A 19,898-nucleotide genomic window follows, 5' to 3' on the forward strand; every position below is an offset into this window, starting at 1 on the left:
TTTTGTTTTCACATTTTTTGAAGAATTTGTTTGTTGTCTCTCTTTTTATTATGCATAGGAAAGCTGTGGAACAAATAATGACTAAATAAGTCGCGGCTTGTCATTGCGGACCAACAGTAAATGGCATTACAAACAAAGTAACCAAGATTAATTAATTTCCTCCAAGACAGTGATCACATTGAACGCAAATAGGAAATATGAAAACTAAAAAGACCTTACATTATTCAAATTGAAACTCAAGAAACCAAATTGATGACAGACTCTATAACAACCAATTAATAACAGACTCTAAAATGACCAATACGCAATTTTAAAGAAAAAGATTATACACCTATCTTTTACGTCGTCCATGAATTGGAAATATGCAACTCTCCACTTATAGCTAAGAACTAATGAACCACAAACTCCCCAAAAACCTGTAATGAAGCCAAGAACCACAATAATTGGAAACCATGGGATTCTAGGCCCATCGTCCTCATCTCGAATGTCTCCTTTGTTGCTAACAATATGGACGCAATCATGTGGAAGGGGGGGGGGCCACAAAGTCCAAGGTTACCCTCATATGCAGAGGCATCAAAGCTCTGGAGTTGAGTGCCTGATGGTATTGGTCCATGCAAATTGTTGTTTGCAACACTAAAGGCATGCAAGAAGTGTAAACTACTTAGTGATGCTGGTAGTTTGCCAGACAATCGATTTGCAGAGAGGTCTAATACTTCCAAGTTTGTGAGCTCTGAAATTTGGTCTGGGATGCTGCCTGAGAAGTTGTTATAACTAAGATCCAACTGAGAAAGAAGCTTCAAACAACCGATCTCAATTGGGATGTTGCCGCTAAGATTATTGTTAGCAACAACAATTGCTGGTCGCAAGCTTGAGAGAAAATTGTGCTGTGCAGAAGGATTGGGGCTAGTAAATATTGGTACATCCCAATGATTATCATCTACTAGAGCCTTTGGTGACACTAATGTTTGCAATCCACAAAATTCCTTTGAAAATTCACCTGATATGAGGTTTTCCGATAAGTCTAAACTAAAGAGCCTTGGAAGAGTCAATAACCAATTAGGAATTGAACTCATGATACGATTGGAAGCTAGACTTAGAAATTCTAGCTTCTTAAGCCTAGATAGCCATATAGGCATTTGACCAGACAATTGGCATGATTGAAGACTAAACAATCGGAGATTTTCAAATCCATCAGAATCAACGATATTGTCATCACTTGGCATTGCCTCGTGTAGAAAATTCCCTCCAAGGAAGACTACACTGAGTGTCTTGCAACGCATCAGAATCTTGATTGCGCTTGTGATATTGGTTAACCTATTGTAAGAAAGTGAAAGGACTAATAAGAATTTCAATTGAAGTACCTCAGGTAGGATTTGTCCCTCTAGTTGATTTTGAGCTAGTCGAATTCCGATGAGAGACTTGCATGAGTAGAGGCTTACTGGCAAGTTACCAGAGAAATTATTAAACCCCAAGTCAAATACAGTAAGCTGATGAAGAGTGGAAAAATTGAAGGTAGAGATGTCTCCTTCAAGAAAATTGAACCGTAAAATCAATGTTGTGAGATTTGTGCAATTCATCAAAGATAGGGGCAAAGAACCTGTGAAGGAGTTTGTATGAAGGATTAGGTGCTTTAATTTGGAGAGCTTTCCAATATTTACAGGGAGCTTACCACTCAATTTATTACCATATAACTCAAGGTAAGTGAGTTTGGCAAGGTTCACAATGTCGCCGCTAATGGGTCCTAAAAGATCATTAGAGGGCAAAGAAATTTCTTCTAACTCTGCTGCATTGTATATATCATCAGGAAGCAATCCAGAGAGATAATTAAAACTTGCACGAAAAACCTTTAGTTTGGAACATGCCCCTAGTCCACTAGGAATATGGCCACTATGATGATTATGGGAGAAATCGAGGAGCCTGACCAAGGAAGAATTTGTGCAAGGAAAGGAAGGAATAGGGCCAATGAAACTATTGTTGCTGACATTGAGTTCGATCAACCTCCATGCACTTTGAAGGAATAAAGATTGGATTGTCTGGTTGAAATGATTGCTAGATATGTCAAGAATTTGAATGGAGGCAGGCCAACCAGTTATCTCTCCAGATATATGGTTGTAACTCAAATCAAGGACCTTGAGTTGATTTAAGGAAGAAAACAATCGCTTAGGGAGAGGACCTGAAAGTGTATTGTGGGAGAGATTGAGGTGTGAGAGACTTGTGAGGTTTTTAAGAGAGGGAGATAGACTCCCATTGAGACCTTTAGAAGGTAACCAAATATGGGTGACTTGATGTTTATGATAACAAGAAATGCCTTCCCACCGGCAACAATCAATGGAAGCCCAATTTAGTGGAGGAGAAGACATACGGTTGAAGGCTAAGGACAAGAGAGAGTCGTGATCTATTTGGTTGCAGGCATGATTGGTGGGAAAAATACCAAAGAGAAACAAGGTGAAGAGGAGATGATAAGGTTTTAAATATAGCATGGTTCTTGTTTGATATGCCAAACCAAAAGAAAATTGGTTCTGAAGTAGTTCAAGAAGTACACCTTGTATATATATATATATATATATATATGTGTGTAGCTCTGATAGTTCGGTACATTTCAACTTAATTTGCCCAAATTGCAAGTTCTATGGGGACATAATTTCATGAAAAAGTATTCAATTAAGTTCACAATATTTCGTTGGTGCAAGTGCTTTTACAGATATAATCTCGAAAGGATTTTCCATATTTCGTTGTCGGAGGTGATGACTAAGGAATCAGTATTTTAGGTCAACTTACAAGAAAATACGAATACTTAAGAAAGAGAAGAAAAAAGAAAAAAGAAAAAAAATCCACCATGCCCCAACAACCAAACGGGAAATTCAAGAAAATCACAAAAATTAAAAAGAGAATAGAATCAGTAAAACATTACAACGAGTTAGAGCATTAGCAGGAGCTTTTTTAAGTTTCACTCACTTTTTTAAATATAAGAAAAAACCTGAAACATAAAGAAACACCAAGGAAACAAAAATTGATACCCCTACGTACCATTATTTTAATATAAAAAATGTTTTTACTTTTTCTCTCAATTTTTTCTAGCATTTATTTGAAATAATATTTAAATAGCTTTTTTTTCTTCTTAACATTTAATTTAAAGAATATTTAAAGGGGGTATATAGAAATGATAAAGAAAGTTATTATGAAATTTATTTGAATAGGAAAGCAAAAAAATTATATTTAAGAAAAATTTAAAGAAAGATGTTGTTAATTAATTCTCTAGATATCAAATAGAACATATATATATGAAACACAGAATCAGGTCAAATTATAATTTGGTTTCTCTAAATTCAGGTTTGTAGTCAATTTTAACCACTTTAATTAGTTTTATTAATTTGGTGAAGTTAGTACTTCTCGATTACGTATAAAGTGATCCCTTCCTCCGTTCTCAGCAATGACGTCATTCTACACTAAAAGCAAAAAATCTTTATTTATTTTTTCCTAATTGAAATGGATCTATTGTTGTCAATATATAGGTATGTAGATCAAAATTAGCGTGCAAAAATAGAAGTAGGTGTAGTATTACTTCAAGCATAAACATATGAATTTGTTGATCGTTCAACTATAATTAACGAAGTAGAGAAATTTGCATCAACAAGATGCATTAAGTTTGCTATACATAGATTCTTCATTTAGCAGATAAAAGGTGAATTTTCTTGCGCTAAAAAACGCTATTTCTTCTCTTCAATTCCTATAAAATCAAGAAAAATGTTATAGGTATTAAATTTTTTTTTAAAAAATGGTACCAAAATCATGTAGAGTTTATTTATTAGTAGTACTCATAGCATTTCTCTTAATTTATTGCTTTGATCTTCTCCAATGGATATATAACTCTATATCATTTTGATACCCATTTCTTTTTAAAAGTTTTGGTATCCTAGTATTCCTCAAAAAAATCGGTGGAATCTTAACCTTTTCCGTGGGGGTAAAACCAAGATTCACCCAGAGATTTTGTGTTTAATTTGTTTGTTCTCACTATTTGTTTTTTTAATGAATAATGAGATATTGTTTTACCTACATTTATATAGCCAATCAATCTAGTAATCAGATGCCTCTTGCCGATTCTTTCCATTTTAATGGTTGGAATTTTTATTTTTTTTATTTTTTGACAGGATTGGAAATTTTAATTAATTAAATAATAATATTCTTGAAAGCTCATAGCACAAACTATAGGACAATCTTACTTTTTTCCTTTCAAAAAATAGAAAGATGGCCACTTAATTCATTTATATATCGATCTAGCTATCTTACCGACTCACCCTACCAAAATTTGTTTGTTTTTATACAACTTTCCATTTAAATAAATTTTCTTTATGCAATTTCATGTGACTGCTTTAAGTATTGAATCACTTCATTGATTCCAATTGTTGATCAAGTATATTTAAAATATTTACTTCAAATGTGTCTTTATCACTTCAAAAAATCATTTTTCTTTTTTAATTCTTCATTTGCATGAAAGCACATGCTTTAAGTGGCAACGATCATGCGCATAGTTTCAAAATTTAAAACTATTAAACAACACTTATTTTATTCAAATTACTTTATGAATAAATTAATTTGGTACAATATATATGCTAAGACTTAATTGATCATCTTACACCAAAGTAAATAGTATCGAACATGGACAAAAATCCATGGCTTGCAAATTTATTAGAAAACTTATGTTAGTTATGATTGAGTTGCTTATCTTTATTCTCTTAAAAGTGCAAGCTAATGACCTTACTCATATCTCTTCCCATCCCTAGCCTCTTCACCTCCCACACTGCCTCCTCATTTTCCTAAACTTGATAAAGTTCAAATTAATAATCTTGCCCCTATGTCATTTTTTCCTTCTCCACAACCCATTGGTATCCTCAATCCTCTGAACTTGATGAAACACTACATACATGCAATATATGTATATTAAATTTTGTGATGAAAAATGGTCACATCGCAGCTTGTCTGAAGAACACAAGCTTGGTTATGAATCTTGTCTTGTTCTAGGTTATTACACATGTTGGTGGAAACACAATGTCAAAGAGATGGTGACTTTCGAGCTTGCATCTTGTGTACTTAATTGTATAAAACATCAAACTGATGTTAAGACCTGTATAGAAGAATGTCATGAAAGGCATTTGAATAAACAATTAGATGTTATCTATACATAAAATTCCGGGCTTAAGGTCTGCTAAATATTTCTTAACTAATCTCTCTCTCTAGCTATTTGTTAGTCGTCAAATGGATTTGATACAGTTAATTTGTTTCTTAAAATGCTTATCAACCTTCCAATTTTTATATATATTTTTTGACATGCACCAATAGAAAGTTTATTATGTATATATGAGTTATTTTCATTCATTACAAAGTATTGAACATTGTTTCTTCTACATGAATCTTAACTCGTATTAAAAGTTGACATTTACACTTTGATGCAGAGTCCCACACAAATTCCAATTCCTTGGAAGGCCAAATACTTTCATCAAAAATTATTGCAGCCAGACGTTTTGAAGCAAAATACTAGTGGCTTTGTCTTTATTATTCATTTCAGTAAATTTAGTTGATGTGTGATCAACTATTGAAGTACCAGTGTTTATCATTTGTGTTATTATCTTAGTAGTAGTAGTTAAGTTTCTCAATAAGAGGCAATTTAATGTCACAATCATTTTAGTCATTTGATATAATAAATATGTGTACTATGATCCACATTATTACCTTATTTGTTTATTCTTTTTCTTTTTTCATCTTTTCGGTGTTTGAAACAGAGAGTGTTTTCCTTCAAATTGGGTTGGAGGAATTTCCTTTAACCTAATTTATAAAAGTAACATGTATCTTTTGAACATGTGAAAAACACATGCTTTTTTAATAACAGTGGCAAAGCTGGAATAAATTTTATTAAAAACTCATGTGCATCTTACATGTTATTAAAAAAAATGACACATATCACTTTTATAGACAAGATTAGAGGTAAACTCTGTCCGAAACCATAATTACTTTTTTTTTTTTTTTTTTTCATTTTTTAACTCCATTTCAGTATCCTTGAAGAAACACTGAACCACATAAAGACATAAATATCTTACTCTTCCTATACTCCAAAAATATTTCTGAACTTGAAACCCACGGCCACGGGTTATACGTACGTCATCATTCATTCATGCAGATTGCAGCACCTTACAATTAAATTTAAAAGAAATTTTCATCCTCATAATTAAGTTAGAGGTAAATGGAGTTTGCAGGGGCAAAATTAACAAATTTATGGGTAAAATTGTAATTTTTAAAAAATTTTAAAGACTTTTTTATATATATAATTTTTGGGGAAAACATGTAGTTCCACCCCTCTTCTTGATTCTTGAAGTCACCGCTACTCTAAGAGCATTCCTAGCAGCCTCACCAAAATAACCAAAAAAACACTTTTAGTTATTTTAATAACTCACTTTTTTAAAACATTTCAGCAGCCTCACTGTTTTAACAATCCACTTTCACAATTTCATTTAAATATTCTTTTTCAAAGATTTGTTTATTCTTTTTTTAACTATTAAAGGAAGAGAGAGAAACGAAAAGCAAAAAGAAAAAGAGAGAAATGAGTTGTTTAATCAATAGGTGAGTGAATAGTCATTTTTAAATTTGGTGAGTACTATTCACCTCACTACTTTTTTTTTGTTAAAGTAGTGAGGTTGAAAAGTGGACATTTAGGCCATTTTAATTAAATTGCCTAAGAGTATTGATAGTAAATATAGGAAAAAAAAAAAAAAAAGTCATTTTAGCTAAAAAAAGGAAAATGGTTAATTGCTACAGTGCTTAGCAAATTTGTTGAGCAATATTATAACTAAACAATCGATCCATATATTAAACTAACAAAAAAAAAAATTAAAGAATTCACACTTAGCTAATCAAATGTTATTTTGTCACGTATGGGTGTAGTTACTCTCCTCGGCCTAATGAACAATTCTTTAAGGCAAATAATCTTGAATTTATCAGACTTATTACCCTGAATCAAATATAATAGAGCCATCTTTTCAATTCCGAAATTCAAAACACCATAGACAATTAGGCACATCATAGTTTAATTCTTTTTTTTTTTTCCTAATGAAAGGATGAAATGATTTGGAAATTTATATTCTTTTTTCCCAAGTTTCAATTTGGCAGTTAGAGAATCACATTGAACACAAATTGAAAATAGGAAGACTAACAAAACCTTAAATTACTCATATTAAAATTTGAGAAACCAAATTGATGACAGATTCTAAAGTGGCCAATTGATAACTGACTCTAAAACGACCAATCTGCAATTTTTAAAAATAAGATTATACACCTATCTTTTATGTTGTCCATAAATTGGAAATAAGCAAGTCTCCACTTGTAGCTATAAAGTAATGGACCACAAACTTCCCAAAAACCTGTAATGAAGCCAAGAACCACAATAACTTGAAACCATGGGATTCGAGGTCCGTTGTCCTCATCCTCAATGTCTTTGTTGTTGCTAACAATATGGGCGCACTCATGTGGAAGTGGCGGGCCACAAAGTTCAAGATTGCCTTCATATGCAGAGATATTAAAGCTCTGGAGCTGAGTGCCTGATGATATTGGTCCATGCAAATTGTTGTTTGCAACACTAAAATGAGACAAGAAATTTAGACTACTTAGTGATGCTGGAATTTCGCCAGACAACTTATTTGAAGAGAGGTCCAATCCTTTTAAGTTTGTGAGCTGAGATAGTTGCTTTGGAATGTTGCTTGAGAAGTTGTTATGACTGAGGTTCAGATAATGAAGCATCTTTGAATTGCTAATCTCAATAGGGATGTTGCCACTAAGATTGTTGTATCGAACTAATATTGCTAGTTGTAGGTTTGAGAGAAAATTGTACTGGGTAGTACTTGCTATTGTGACAAAAATTGGTAAATCCAAATAACTGTTGTTTACTAGAGCCTTTGGTGACACTAATGATGGTAATGCACAAAATTCTTTTGGGAATTAACCTGAAATGTGGTTATCAGATAAGTCTAATTGGAAGAGCCTTGGAAGAGTCGACAACCAACCAGGAATTAAGCCAGTGAAACAATTGGAATATAGATTCAAGACTTCTACCTTCTTGAGCTTGGAAAGCCATATAGGCAATTGACCAATAAGTTGGGATTCACTAGACTCAAAACTCAAAGATTTTCAAATCCACCCGAACTAACTATAGTGTTATCACCTGGCATTGCCTGATGTAGAAAATTTCTTCCAAGGAGGACTATTGTGAGTGTCTTGCTATGCATCAGAATCTCGATTGCATTTGTGATATTGGTTTGCCTATTGTAAGCAAGGGAAAGGAAAGATAAGAATTTCAATTGAAGCACCTCAAGTTGGATTTGTCCCTTTAGTCGGTTTCGGGGCTAGATGAATCGCAATTAGGGACTTGCATGAGTAGAGGCTTATTGGCAAGTTACCTCAGACCTTATTGGCCCCAAGGTCAGTTACGATAAGTTCATGAAGACTGGAGAAATTAAAGAAAGTGAGGTCTCCCTCAAAGAAATTGATCCGTAAAATTAGGGGTGTGAGATTTGTGCAATTCATCAAAGATTGATGCAGTGTGAATGAGTTTGTATGAAGGATTAGGTGCTTTAATTTAGAGAGCTTTCCAATATTCCAAGGGAGCTTGAAACTCAATTTTTTTCCATATAACTTTAGGTTGGTGAGTTTGGCAAGGTTCACAATGTCATTGCTAATCGGTCCTGTAAGATCATTGGAAGGTAAGGAGATTTCTTATCATTAGGAAGTGGACGTGAGAGAGAGTTAGAACCTGCCCTAAAACCTTTTAGTTTGGAGCATGTATGACTTTCCGGCATGAAAATTCTCTTGATTTTGGGTAGAAATTAAGATTCTTGCGTGTAGTTTCATCTGGTATGGTTTGGAAGCATGTATGACTTTCCGGCATGAAAATTATTCTGATGGGATCGATTGACAAACTTTTTCCTTTCCCCTATAATTGAATCCAACCCTCCGGCCACCATGTATCTATCAGCACTGTTTTCACGCGTGAATGAACCAAGCAAAGTGATAGGAAAATAAGGCAGCGACAACTTGTGGGCAAAACAAAAGAAGTGTCAGCGACAACTTTAAAAGTGCATGGTTTCAACGACGTTGGACCTTCCGATCGAACTACTGGCCGAAATATTTGACCTGGAAGTTTTGCCATATCGTGGAGTGATCAATATTTGACTTAATTTTCGGATTCATTAAAAATTTCAAGTCCAGTACTGAGGAGATAATTTCATGAAAAAAGTCTTCAAGTTCACAATCTTTTTCGTTGGTGCAAATGCTTACAGACATTATCTCCAAAGGATCGATTTTCCATATTTCGTTGTCGGAGGTGATGACTAAGGAATGAGTTACGTAACTTAGATCAACTTTATAAGCAAATACGAATACTTAAGAAAGAGGAAAAAAAAATATACCCAAACGGAAGATTCAAGAAAATAACAAAAATAAAAAGGAGAATAGATTAGTAAAACATTAATTACCAAGACTTAAGTATTAAATAGAACATGAATACACAAAATATGGTTAAATATAATTTGGTTTCTGTAAATTCATGAGGTTTGTTGTCAATTTTAACCCCTTTATGTTTGATTTGGTGAATTCAGTTTTTCGATTACATATATAGCAGCATTTTTCAAGTGCTTTGATGCTTAAAAGCAGCTTAAATTACATAATTTAAGAATCTACAATTTTAACGAAATTATAAAGGATCTTGATTCATGATTAGGTAAGCTAGCTAGATCTAATCATGTTAGTTCATAATGCGGCTGTGGGAGATAAAATCATGAGGCCCTAATTGTAAAATGATGGTGGTGACCTTTAGCAAATGAAAACATGATCTTCTAATCAAGTCTAAATAAATTATGACCATTACTAACAGGTGTTCTTAAATTAATTGTAAAATATAATGTTGCTTTTTTAAGATGATAGAAAAAATGTTGAATTTAATCACTTATTAATATTATAACACTCTCTCTCATGTGTAATAAAATATTGAATTAAAATAGTGGGTTTATCAATCCTTACTGTGACTACGACTAATAGACTTTCGAAATAAATGGTGGTTTATAAAAGCAGTTAAAGAACTTTCGAAAGGTTTAACTTTTAAGATGACTTGATTTCCAGTCCAATATTCTTCCTGCAATCCTTCAAATTAAAATTCTTTCTTTTAATGATGGTATTTTGAACTTCATGCACAAGAAAACATACTAATATGACTTGGAATTCTGAAGTCTGAAAGAAATCATGATGAAGTGAAAGTTGGGAGGAAAATGACCAAAACTAAAGACTTGGAAGGCATAGAAAATAACCAATGCCCTTTTTTTTTTTTTTTTTATTTATTTTTTTTATTTTAATTTTAATTTTAATTTTATTTTGCTTTTGAATTTGTGGCAGAATGCTTGACTTAGACTCAAACGCCTTCAGCAGAGTTGTTGGTCACTGGCGAATGGTGATGATCAGTCATTTGACTCTCACATCACCAAATTTGAAAATCTTCTCCATCTGCGCTGGTCAAAGTGCTGAGGTAGCCGTTTGCCATTGGATTGAAAAAAGAAAGTGATCTGAAACTATAGCAAGATTTGATTTATGTGTGAAAAAAGTAAGAATATTTGATATGAAAAAAAGACTGAAAAGTGAAAAAATTTTGTTTTGTAGTGATGTAAAAAGTAAGAATGTTAAAGTTGAATTTGAATTTGAGATGAATAGTTGGGGATTTTTTTTGGGTCCATTGGCAAACAACCCCTAATCTCCTCTTGCATCTTCCTAGGAAACCAAAAAATCAGTGCAAATTTGAATCCTTCATGTGATGATTGGCAGTGTTGAGGAGGAGTAACAGAAGAATATTGGTTGCATGCATGAATTGCAGGGAAAAGGCTGAAGAGAAACAAGTAAGGAGGAGAGGATGAGACATCAAGTCATGCTTGGTTCTTGTTTGATAAGCCAAACCAGAAGAAGCAAGAGAAAAATGAAGCACATCTTGTATATATATACCTCTCTATATGCTTGCCCAAATTGCAACTATATAATATATAAAGAGCTAGGAATGTTGTTTTAGTTAGAGGATTAGATTAAATCTTTTTTTATTTACTAGTGGATTTGCTTTGAGTGTTGCTAAGCCTACCTGTTGAAACTTACTATGAATCCTAGCTAGAAAAGTAATATTTTTTATATTATTTATTCTGATATAGATAACAAACGGCCCCTTTTGTTGTAATCCTCCTTTTCGAATTGAGATTTACTTTTTCCTCTCCCCTTTGCTTGGACCCTCCACCATTAATGGACTAACATGAACCTTAGCTTCCACATTTTCCACTTTTTGTGGTCTTGTTTACTTCTTTTGCTACCCTCCACTATCTAAAACCTTGAAAGTCTTTTAGAAATCACACAAAAGAGAAGAAAAAAAAAAGAAAGGAAAAGAAAAAGGAAACATTTATTGTTGTGCGGTATATAGGTCAATTTTTTCAACAAAACATGGAGAGCTTCATAAAGGGAAATAAAATCCGCCATGCCATGAATCCAAAAGGTGAACTCCAGAAAATAACAAAAAAAGAAAAAGAAAAGAAAGAAAGAAAGAAATGTTAGAATACGTACATTCAATCTAGTTTAATATTTGGTCAATTTAATAATCTTGATTTTGTCAAATTTACAATATATATATATATATAAAACAGAGCCAGCTCTTAGAGTAGTTCTACCAAGGCACATCATAGTTTAATTCATTTTATTATTATTATTATTTTTTTTTTTTTTGGGTGAAAGGATATATGAAATGACGTACGTTGTTTCTCTTGGTTTGAAATTTTAAATTTTTTTTTCCCAATATCAATTTCGTTTTAACTGCAGCCACACTGGGGGGATCAAATTGAAGGCAAATTGAAAACAGGAAAACCAACAAAACCTTAAATTACTCAAATTGAAACATGAGAAACCAAATTGATGATAGACTATAAAGTGACCGACTGATACAAGACTCTAAACCGACCAATATGTAATTTTAAAGAATAAGATTATACACCTATTTTTTATGTTGTTCAAAAATTGAAAATAAGCAACTCTCCACTTATAGCTATAAAGTAATGGACCACAAATTCCCCAAAAACCTGTAATGAATCCAAGAACCACAATAACTTGAAACCACGGAATTCTAGGCCCATTGTCCTCATCCCCAATATCTCCGTTGCTGCCAAAAATATGAGCACACTCATGTGGAAGCGGGGGGCCACAAAGTCCAAGATTGTCCTCATAGGCAGAGGCATTAAAGCTCTGTAGCTGAGTGCCTGATGGTATTGGTCCATGCAAATTGTTGTTTGCAACACTAAAACGAGACAAGAAATTCAAACTACTTAATGATGCTGGAATTTCACCGAACAACCGATTTGCAGAGAGGTCCAATCCTTCTAGATTTGTGAGTTGAGACAATTGCTCTGGAATATTTCCTGAGAAGTTATTATGAGTGACATTCAGATAATGAAGCAGCTTCAAACGGCCAATCTCAACGGGGATGTTGCCGCTAAGACTGTTGTATCCAAGAAATATTGCTGGTCGCAGGTTTGAGACAAAATTGTACTGGCTAGCACTTGGCAATGTGACAAAAATTGGTAAATCCAAATAACTGTTGTTTACTAAAGCCTTTGGTGACACTAAGGCCGGCAAGGCACAAAGTTTCTTTGGGAATTCACCTGAAATGAGGTTATCAGATAAGTCTAATTGGAAGAGCCTTGGAAGAGTCGACAACCAATCAGGAATTGAACCTGTGAAACGATTGGAATATAGATTCAGGACTTCTACATTCTTAAGCTTAGATAGCCATATAGGCAATTGACCGGTCAATTGGGATTCACTAAGACTCAAAACTTGAAGATTTTTAAATCCATCAAAACCAAGTATAGTGTCATCACTTGGCATTGCCTCATGTAGAAAATTTCTTCCAAGGAGGACTATGGTGAGTGCCTTACAACGCATCAGAATCTTGATTGCGTGTGTGATATTTGTTAACCTATTGTAAGAAAGTGAAAGGAAGGATAAGAATTTCAATTGAAGCACCTCAGGTAGGATTTGTCCTTCTAGGTTGTTTCGAGCTAGTCGAATTCCGATGAGAGACTTGCATGAGTAAAGGCTTACTGGCAAGTTACCAGAGAAATTATTGAACCCCAAGTCAAATACAGTAAGTTGATGAAGACTGGAAAAATTGAAGGTAGAGATGTCTCCTTCAAGAAAATTGAACCGTAAAACCAATTTTGTGAGATTTGTGCAGTTCATCAAAGATAGGGGCAAAGAACCTGTGAAGGAGTTTGTATGAAGGATTAGGTACTTTAATTTGGAGAGCTTTCCAATATTTACGGGGAGCTTACCACTAAATTTATTACCATATAACTCAAGGTAGGTGAGTTTGGCAAGGTTCACAATGTTGCCACTAATGGGTCCTGAAAGATCATTGGAAGGTATGGATATTTCTTCTAATCTTGTTGCATTGTATATATCACCAGGAAGCGGACCTGAGAGGTAGTTAAAACCAGCCCGAAAAACCTTTAGTTTGGAACATGCCCCTAATCCGCTAGGAATTTGTCCGCTATGATGATTATGGGAGAAATCGAGGAGCTTAACAATGGTTGAATTGACGCAAGGCAATGAAGGAATAGGGCCTATGAAACTATTGTTGCTGACATTGAGCTCGATCAACCTCCATGCTCTCTGAAGGGATGAAGATTGGATTGTCTCACTGAAGTGATTGCTAGATATGTCAACAATTCGAATTGAGGCAGGCCAGCCAGATATATCTCCAAATAAATTGTTGTAGCTCAAATCAAGAACCTTGAGTTGATTCAAGGACGAAAACAATCCCTCAGGGAGGGGACCCAAAAGTGAATTGTGGGAGAGATTAAGGTGGGAGAGACATGTGAGGTTTCTGAGATAAAGAGATATACTTCCACTGAGGCCTTTAGAAGGTAACCAAATATGGGTGACTCGATGTTTGTAAGCACAAGAAATGCCTTCCCACTGACAACAATCAATGGAAGACCAATTTAGTGGAGGAGAAGACATATGGTTGAAGGCTAAGGACGAAAGAGAGTTGCGGTCTATTTGGTTGCAGGCATGATTGGTGGAGAAAATACCAAAGAGAAACAAGGTGAAGAGGTGATGATAAGACGTTAAATCTAGCATGGTTCTTCTTTAATATATTAAACCAGAAGAAAAATGGCTATGAAGTAGTCCTAAAATTACACCATGTATATATAGCTATGATCTGTAACTTTGCCCAAATGGTAAGCCACGACCTGATAGTTCTGTAGACGACAACTCTGCCCAAATTGTGAGTTCAGTGCCGATATAATAAACATTGTCAATTATTTTTTGATTTTGGATAGAAATTAAGATTCTTGCGTGTAGTTTCATCTGGTATGGTTTGGAATCTTGTATGACTTTCCGGCATGAAAATTCTGATGGGATTGAGTCGTCGATTGAAAAACTCTTTCCTTTCCCCTATGATTGAACCAAGCAAAGTGATAGGAAAATAAGACAGCGACAACTTGTGGGCAAAACAAAAAAAAAGAAGTGTCAGCGACAACTTTAAAAGTGCATGGTTTCAACGACGTAGGACCTTCCTGGCTGCCGAAAAATTTGACCACAATGAACCACGCCATCTCATTGTACTACAAAAATAAAGAGAGAAAAGGTTGAGATAAGTTAAGCCGAGATTAAAAAAATTAATTTGCAAGAAACTTCGAAACAATGCCCTCTTCACAAGGATATATAAGACAAGCTTTGCAGGTTAAATTATAAATTGGTTTCTTTAACTTGTTGTCAATTTTTTTTAATTTTTAATTTTTAATTTTTAGTGAGTAGGTTGGTTGTCAATTTTGATCGTTTTAAGTTTGATTGTCAATTTAGTACATCAAAATTTTTTTTTTAAAAAAAAAATCAACTATATATATATATAGGTGAAATCATATAAGCAAGCTCTTGTGGGTGTGAATTATATATTATTCCTTTGGCCCAAAATGGTTGACCGTTGACCATCGGTGCTGGTGGTGGTAGCTTCACAGAAATTTCCAAAGCTAGCTAGGCTGAAATGTGCACGTTATTTCTTTTGGTTGGAAATTTTTAAATTCTTTTTCCCCGTAACAGTTTTATTTTAACAACGGTGGGACCATGGGATCACATTGAACGAAAATTGAAATGGTCAAAACTAACAAAGCCATAAATTATATATTCAAATTAAAACTTGAGAAAGCAATTGTTCGTGACAAACTCTAAACCAACCAATTGACGAAGACTCTAAAGCCACCAATATGTAATTTTAAATTAGAAGATTATACACTTATTTTTTTAGGTTGTCAAGAAAATGGAAATATGAAACTCTCCACTTATAGCTAAAAATTAATGGACCACAAACTCCCCAAAAACCTGTAAAAAAGCCAAGAACCACAGTAATTGGAAATCAAGGGATTCTGGTAATCTAGTCTTTTTTTTTTGGTTTTCCTGGTAATATGGTCTTGTTTGTTAAGTTTTTGACCAAACAACTAAGAAATCCAAAACAATCTTGGATTGTTTTGATTAATCAAAGTTTGAAGATTAAAAAACTTCATGTATTATTATTATATTAAAAAAAAGGTCTTTTAATATCTTCTTTCTAAAAACTATGTAAAAAAAAAAAAAAAAAAATTTATTTTTTAAGTAAGGCTGTGTTTGGCAATGGATTGGAAAAATAGAATAAAATGATAATGTAACAGATTTGATTGATATGAGAGAAAAAAATAAGAATGTTTTGTATACAAAAAAAATAAAAGACTTTGTTTTGTAATGATTTTTTTATTTGAATAGTAATAAAAAGTGATTGATGTGATATAAAAAACAAGAATATTGGAATTGATTTTGAGAAGAATTTTTTGAATTGTTGGGTCCGGTCGGGTCCGGCCCTTTGCAAAACATAGCCTAAGAGTTTTTAGCTTTGTGGGGGTAGTTTAGGGTAATTAAAATTGTATGCTAACATGAGAGGTGTTATGTGAGGTCCAGCCCAGGTGAAAATTTGGACTTTCGTCTCAGCATGTTGGGCCCATGACTACTTTATTTGGGCTTGAAATCAAATAGACCACTAAGTACATGTTGGGCCATGACTACTATGTTTGGGCTGGGTTATAATTTGTGTTGCATCCAAATGAGGTGTTTTTGGTTTATCCATGAACTGGCTAAGTACATATTCTGTATACGACAAGTCTGGTCTGGTGATGGATATCATAAGTCGCCAATAGTATATACTATTCAAGTGGAAAAGATGTTCAGAACAAAGCACCAAAACAACGAAAGATGTTGAAGCAACCAACCCAGGAAAGAAAGATTTGAATAATTTTTTTTATAAGAAATGCAAAGGGAAATATGAGCAGGTAACTTGGTTGTTTGTCTTTCTTCTGCTTCTTATTTGCTAAAATAGGAACATTCTTGATTCTTGTAAACCATGCATGGTTTCAATCTTTTGGGCTGTCTCCTTGGATCATTTATGTGGGCTTTATGGGTTTAATCATGACATACATCCTCTGATGAGTCCTATCCCTATTCCAACTGCAAAAGAAATCACCATCATCCAGTGGCATGTGGGGATGTGACCACCGAGCTTCTTAATTATTATTATTATTATTATTTTTTGTTTAAATACATTTTTAGTATACGTGGTTTACACCAAAAACAAATAGCCACTTAGGTTTTCAAAAATGTCACAAATAATATATGTGGTAAGCAAATAAATATACTTGGTATCTTTGTTAAGATTGTGTTAGGTTCTATAACGGAGTGCCAAGTCACCCTCACACGTAGCGTGGTACATGTGGTTTCAAGGTACCACGTGGCATGATACTTGAATTTTTAAGTGTCACATCATATTTATAAAAAAAAAAAAAAAAAAAAAACAAAAAAAAAAAAGGGAGAGCTGGGGTGGTGGTTCGGCCACCCCAACGGCCAAACCCTCAATTTTGTTTTTGAGGGTTTGGCCCTTGGGGGTGGCGAACCACTCCCTTGGCCCAAGGGGGTGGTTCGGTAATCCCCAGACCGGTCGTCTGGGGGTGGCCGAACCACCCCATGGCCCTTGGGGGTGCCCGAACTACCCCCTTGGGCCATGGGAGTGGTTCGGCCTCCCCAGCTCTTTTTTTATTTTTTAAATATAATGTGGTACACAAAAACCTAGGTACCACACCATGTGGCACCTTGAAACCACAGGTACCATGCCACGTGTAAGGAATGATGTGGCACTCCGTTAAAAAAACCTAACATAATCTTGACAGAGGTACTAAGTGAGTTTATTTGCCTACCACAAGTATCATTTTTGACACTTTTGAAAACCCAGGTGCTTATTTGATTTTGGTGCAAACCATAAGTAGTGGAAATGTATTTAACCCTTTTTTTTTTTTTTTTATAAGAAAATTTTTGAAAATGGCTCCAATATATTTGTCATTAAAAAAAAAATTAGAGAATATTATAATGAGAGGCTTGCTTGCCCTTTTGAAAATCAGTGTATTTTTTATTTGCTTATTAGAGAATATTATAAGATTTATATAAAATTAGCTTGTAGAAAATTTCAAGAGATATATGTTTAAAAAATAGTTGGGAAATGTTTATAACCAAAGCAAAAGATTAAACACTTTAGATTTTATTCCATGATCATATATATATATATATATATATATATATATATGTTTGTTTCGATTCTATGATTGTTTATCAATTTGGTTATCTCTTAACTAATTATAATTTAACTTCAAAAATTTAGGTTCATGAATCACAACGTTAAAATTAAGAACTACTTATTCAAAAGAAAATAAGTTGAAATTCCAAAAAGTAATACATCGTTGGATTTTAATGAAAAAACTTCAAATCTCAAAGAATGCCCTTTTAAATCTCTAAGGATTGCAGCTAAAGAACATCATTCTAAGATTCTAGTTGTGGGAACCTAAGGGTTGCAAGTAAAAAATATTTATTTTCTATTTTAAATTGTGTTTATTATATTTTTAATTTGGCCCTTACCTGTATACACATCATCATGGTCTCCGATATCACATGTTGGAGAAATAAACACCCAAGGAATAATAAGACTATTAATATATCATGTTCGGGCACCACTTAACTCAAAAACTAAAGTTGTATTTTTAAACTCAATTATATAATATTATCCGCTCACGAACTTTTTTACGCTCACACATGTATACTTAATAAGGTTTATAACCAAATGCAGATTGCCAGACAAGGATCTACTAGCAATTATTTCTAAGCAGAGACGCATAGTTGGTGGCTATGTTTGATGGACATGAGCCATCTACCGAAACTACGGGAGAAAATTTGAAGCTGCAAAGAAAGCAGTAGAGAGACGAAAACCGGGTTAAAGATCAAATGCAAGCCAACAATCTGCCAATTTCAATCTGTCTAGTGTTCTGGTTTTCTAAAGCTGTGAAGGAGTTTGTTCTTTTTATAGAGAACTCTCATGTGCAATTGTATGTTTCAGTTAAAATATGCTACAATGGAAATGTCTTTCCATGCCTTTTGAGTTGGGCAATGACCATTTCATGTAGGGAGAACAGAAGCCAGGTTGCCAAACTATGCTATCCCAACAGTCTCCTTGGAAGCATGGAGACTTAATTTATACCCTTTTGGATGGTGTGTTTGTGTGAATGAAAGTGGCCTCAATACCACAACTCCTTAAAATTTTAGGGAAAATTGTAAAATTTGTCTCTAGATTTGTGCTTGTAACGTGTTGATGCACGGAACTTGTGACTTTAGGCCGCCCTCTAGGGAGGAGCTCCATCTCCTTTGGATTTCAAAAATGACAAATAATTTTATGGGGTATGCCTACATAACAAATAACTTCTGTACAAATTCTAGCTATTTTTTCGTCCAGGTAACTATGAAATTACAAATTTACTCTAAAAAAATTATAAAAAAAAAAGGAGAAAAAAAAAAGAGCAACTGTTGGGGTGTTCCGACCACTCCTAAACCCACCCATTTCTTTTGTTTTTTGTTTGTTTTTTTTTTTTTTTAATAATCTTTTTAAGGTAAATTTATAATTTCATAATGATATGTTAGAAAAATGGGCGGAATTTATACGGGAGAGTTATTTGTTGCTTAGGCATATAACATAAAATTATTTCACATTTAAAATCTCAAAGGAGTTATTTGTCCCAAGCACAAACCCAAGGACCAGTTTAGCAATTTTTCCAGGGTTTTATACAGATCAACAATTCTATGGAGTGCAGAGAACAACATACTCGTTGTACTTATTTTAACTAAATTGCTCTGTTGTTTTTTTAAACCTTGATATTTAATTATATTTGTTTCACATAACAAGCAATACCACAGATAATAATTTCTAATCCAAATCATTGTAGGGATATACTCTGCTTGATCTGCGGGTCCATCCATTGATCTTGTATCCTTTCTAAACCTCTAGGCTCTAACGAGAGGATTTGTTGATGGGATTTGTCCATATTTAGCTACTGTCCACGAAATGGTTAAAGTAACATTAAAAGCTAACATTATGCAACTGGACTTTGGCCAATTTGGAGCAACATTCTATATATTCCAAATAGATCTCTAGTTGATGAAAAATCAAAATCAATTGAAAATTTTCACTTTTGAGACAATGACATACCAACAACACTGTAGTAAATTAGTAATTATTTCCCAGAAATCTCAAAATGAAAGCAATGCTTGCTTTTCTTTTCCCTTTTGCTTTTACCTTAAATTTTCTCTCCAGTTCAAATTTTGATTCACATTTATGTTTGGTTGTTTTCCTTCATTCCACCTCTTCCCAACATTCACAGTTTTCTTGAGCTTTCACAATCCCAATAATTCTTTTGGTAGTTTTTGTGTAGGTGATCTTTAAA

The 19,898-nt window shown here is 33.7% G+C and overlaps 3 pseudogenes; all 3 read right to left on the reverse strand.

Annotated features, from left to right (window-relative positions):
* Window positions 1-288: 288 nt before the first annotated feature.
* LOC132163756 (receptor-like protein 3 pseudogene) lies at window positions 289-2,498 on the reverse strand (annotated as a pseudogene).
* A 4,783-nt stretch (window positions 2,499-7,281) lies between these two features.
* On the reverse strand, window positions 7,282-8,840 carry LOC132163755 (receptor-like protein 3; annotated as a pseudogene).
* Window positions 8,841-12,006: 3,166 nt separating this feature from the next.
* LOC132163754 (receptor-like protein 2 pseudogene) lies at window positions 12,007-14,211 on the reverse strand (annotated as a pseudogene).
* Between the last annotated feature and the right edge of the window lie 5,687 nt (window positions 14,212-19,898).

The sequence above is a fragment of the Corylus avellana genome, chromosome 8 (genome assembly GCF_965113065.1).
Source record: "Corylus avellana chromosome 8, dhCorAvel1.hap1.2, whole genome shotgun sequence".
NCBI lineage: Eukaryota > Viridiplantae > Streptophyta > Magnoliopsida > Fagales > Betulaceae > Corylus > Corylus avellana.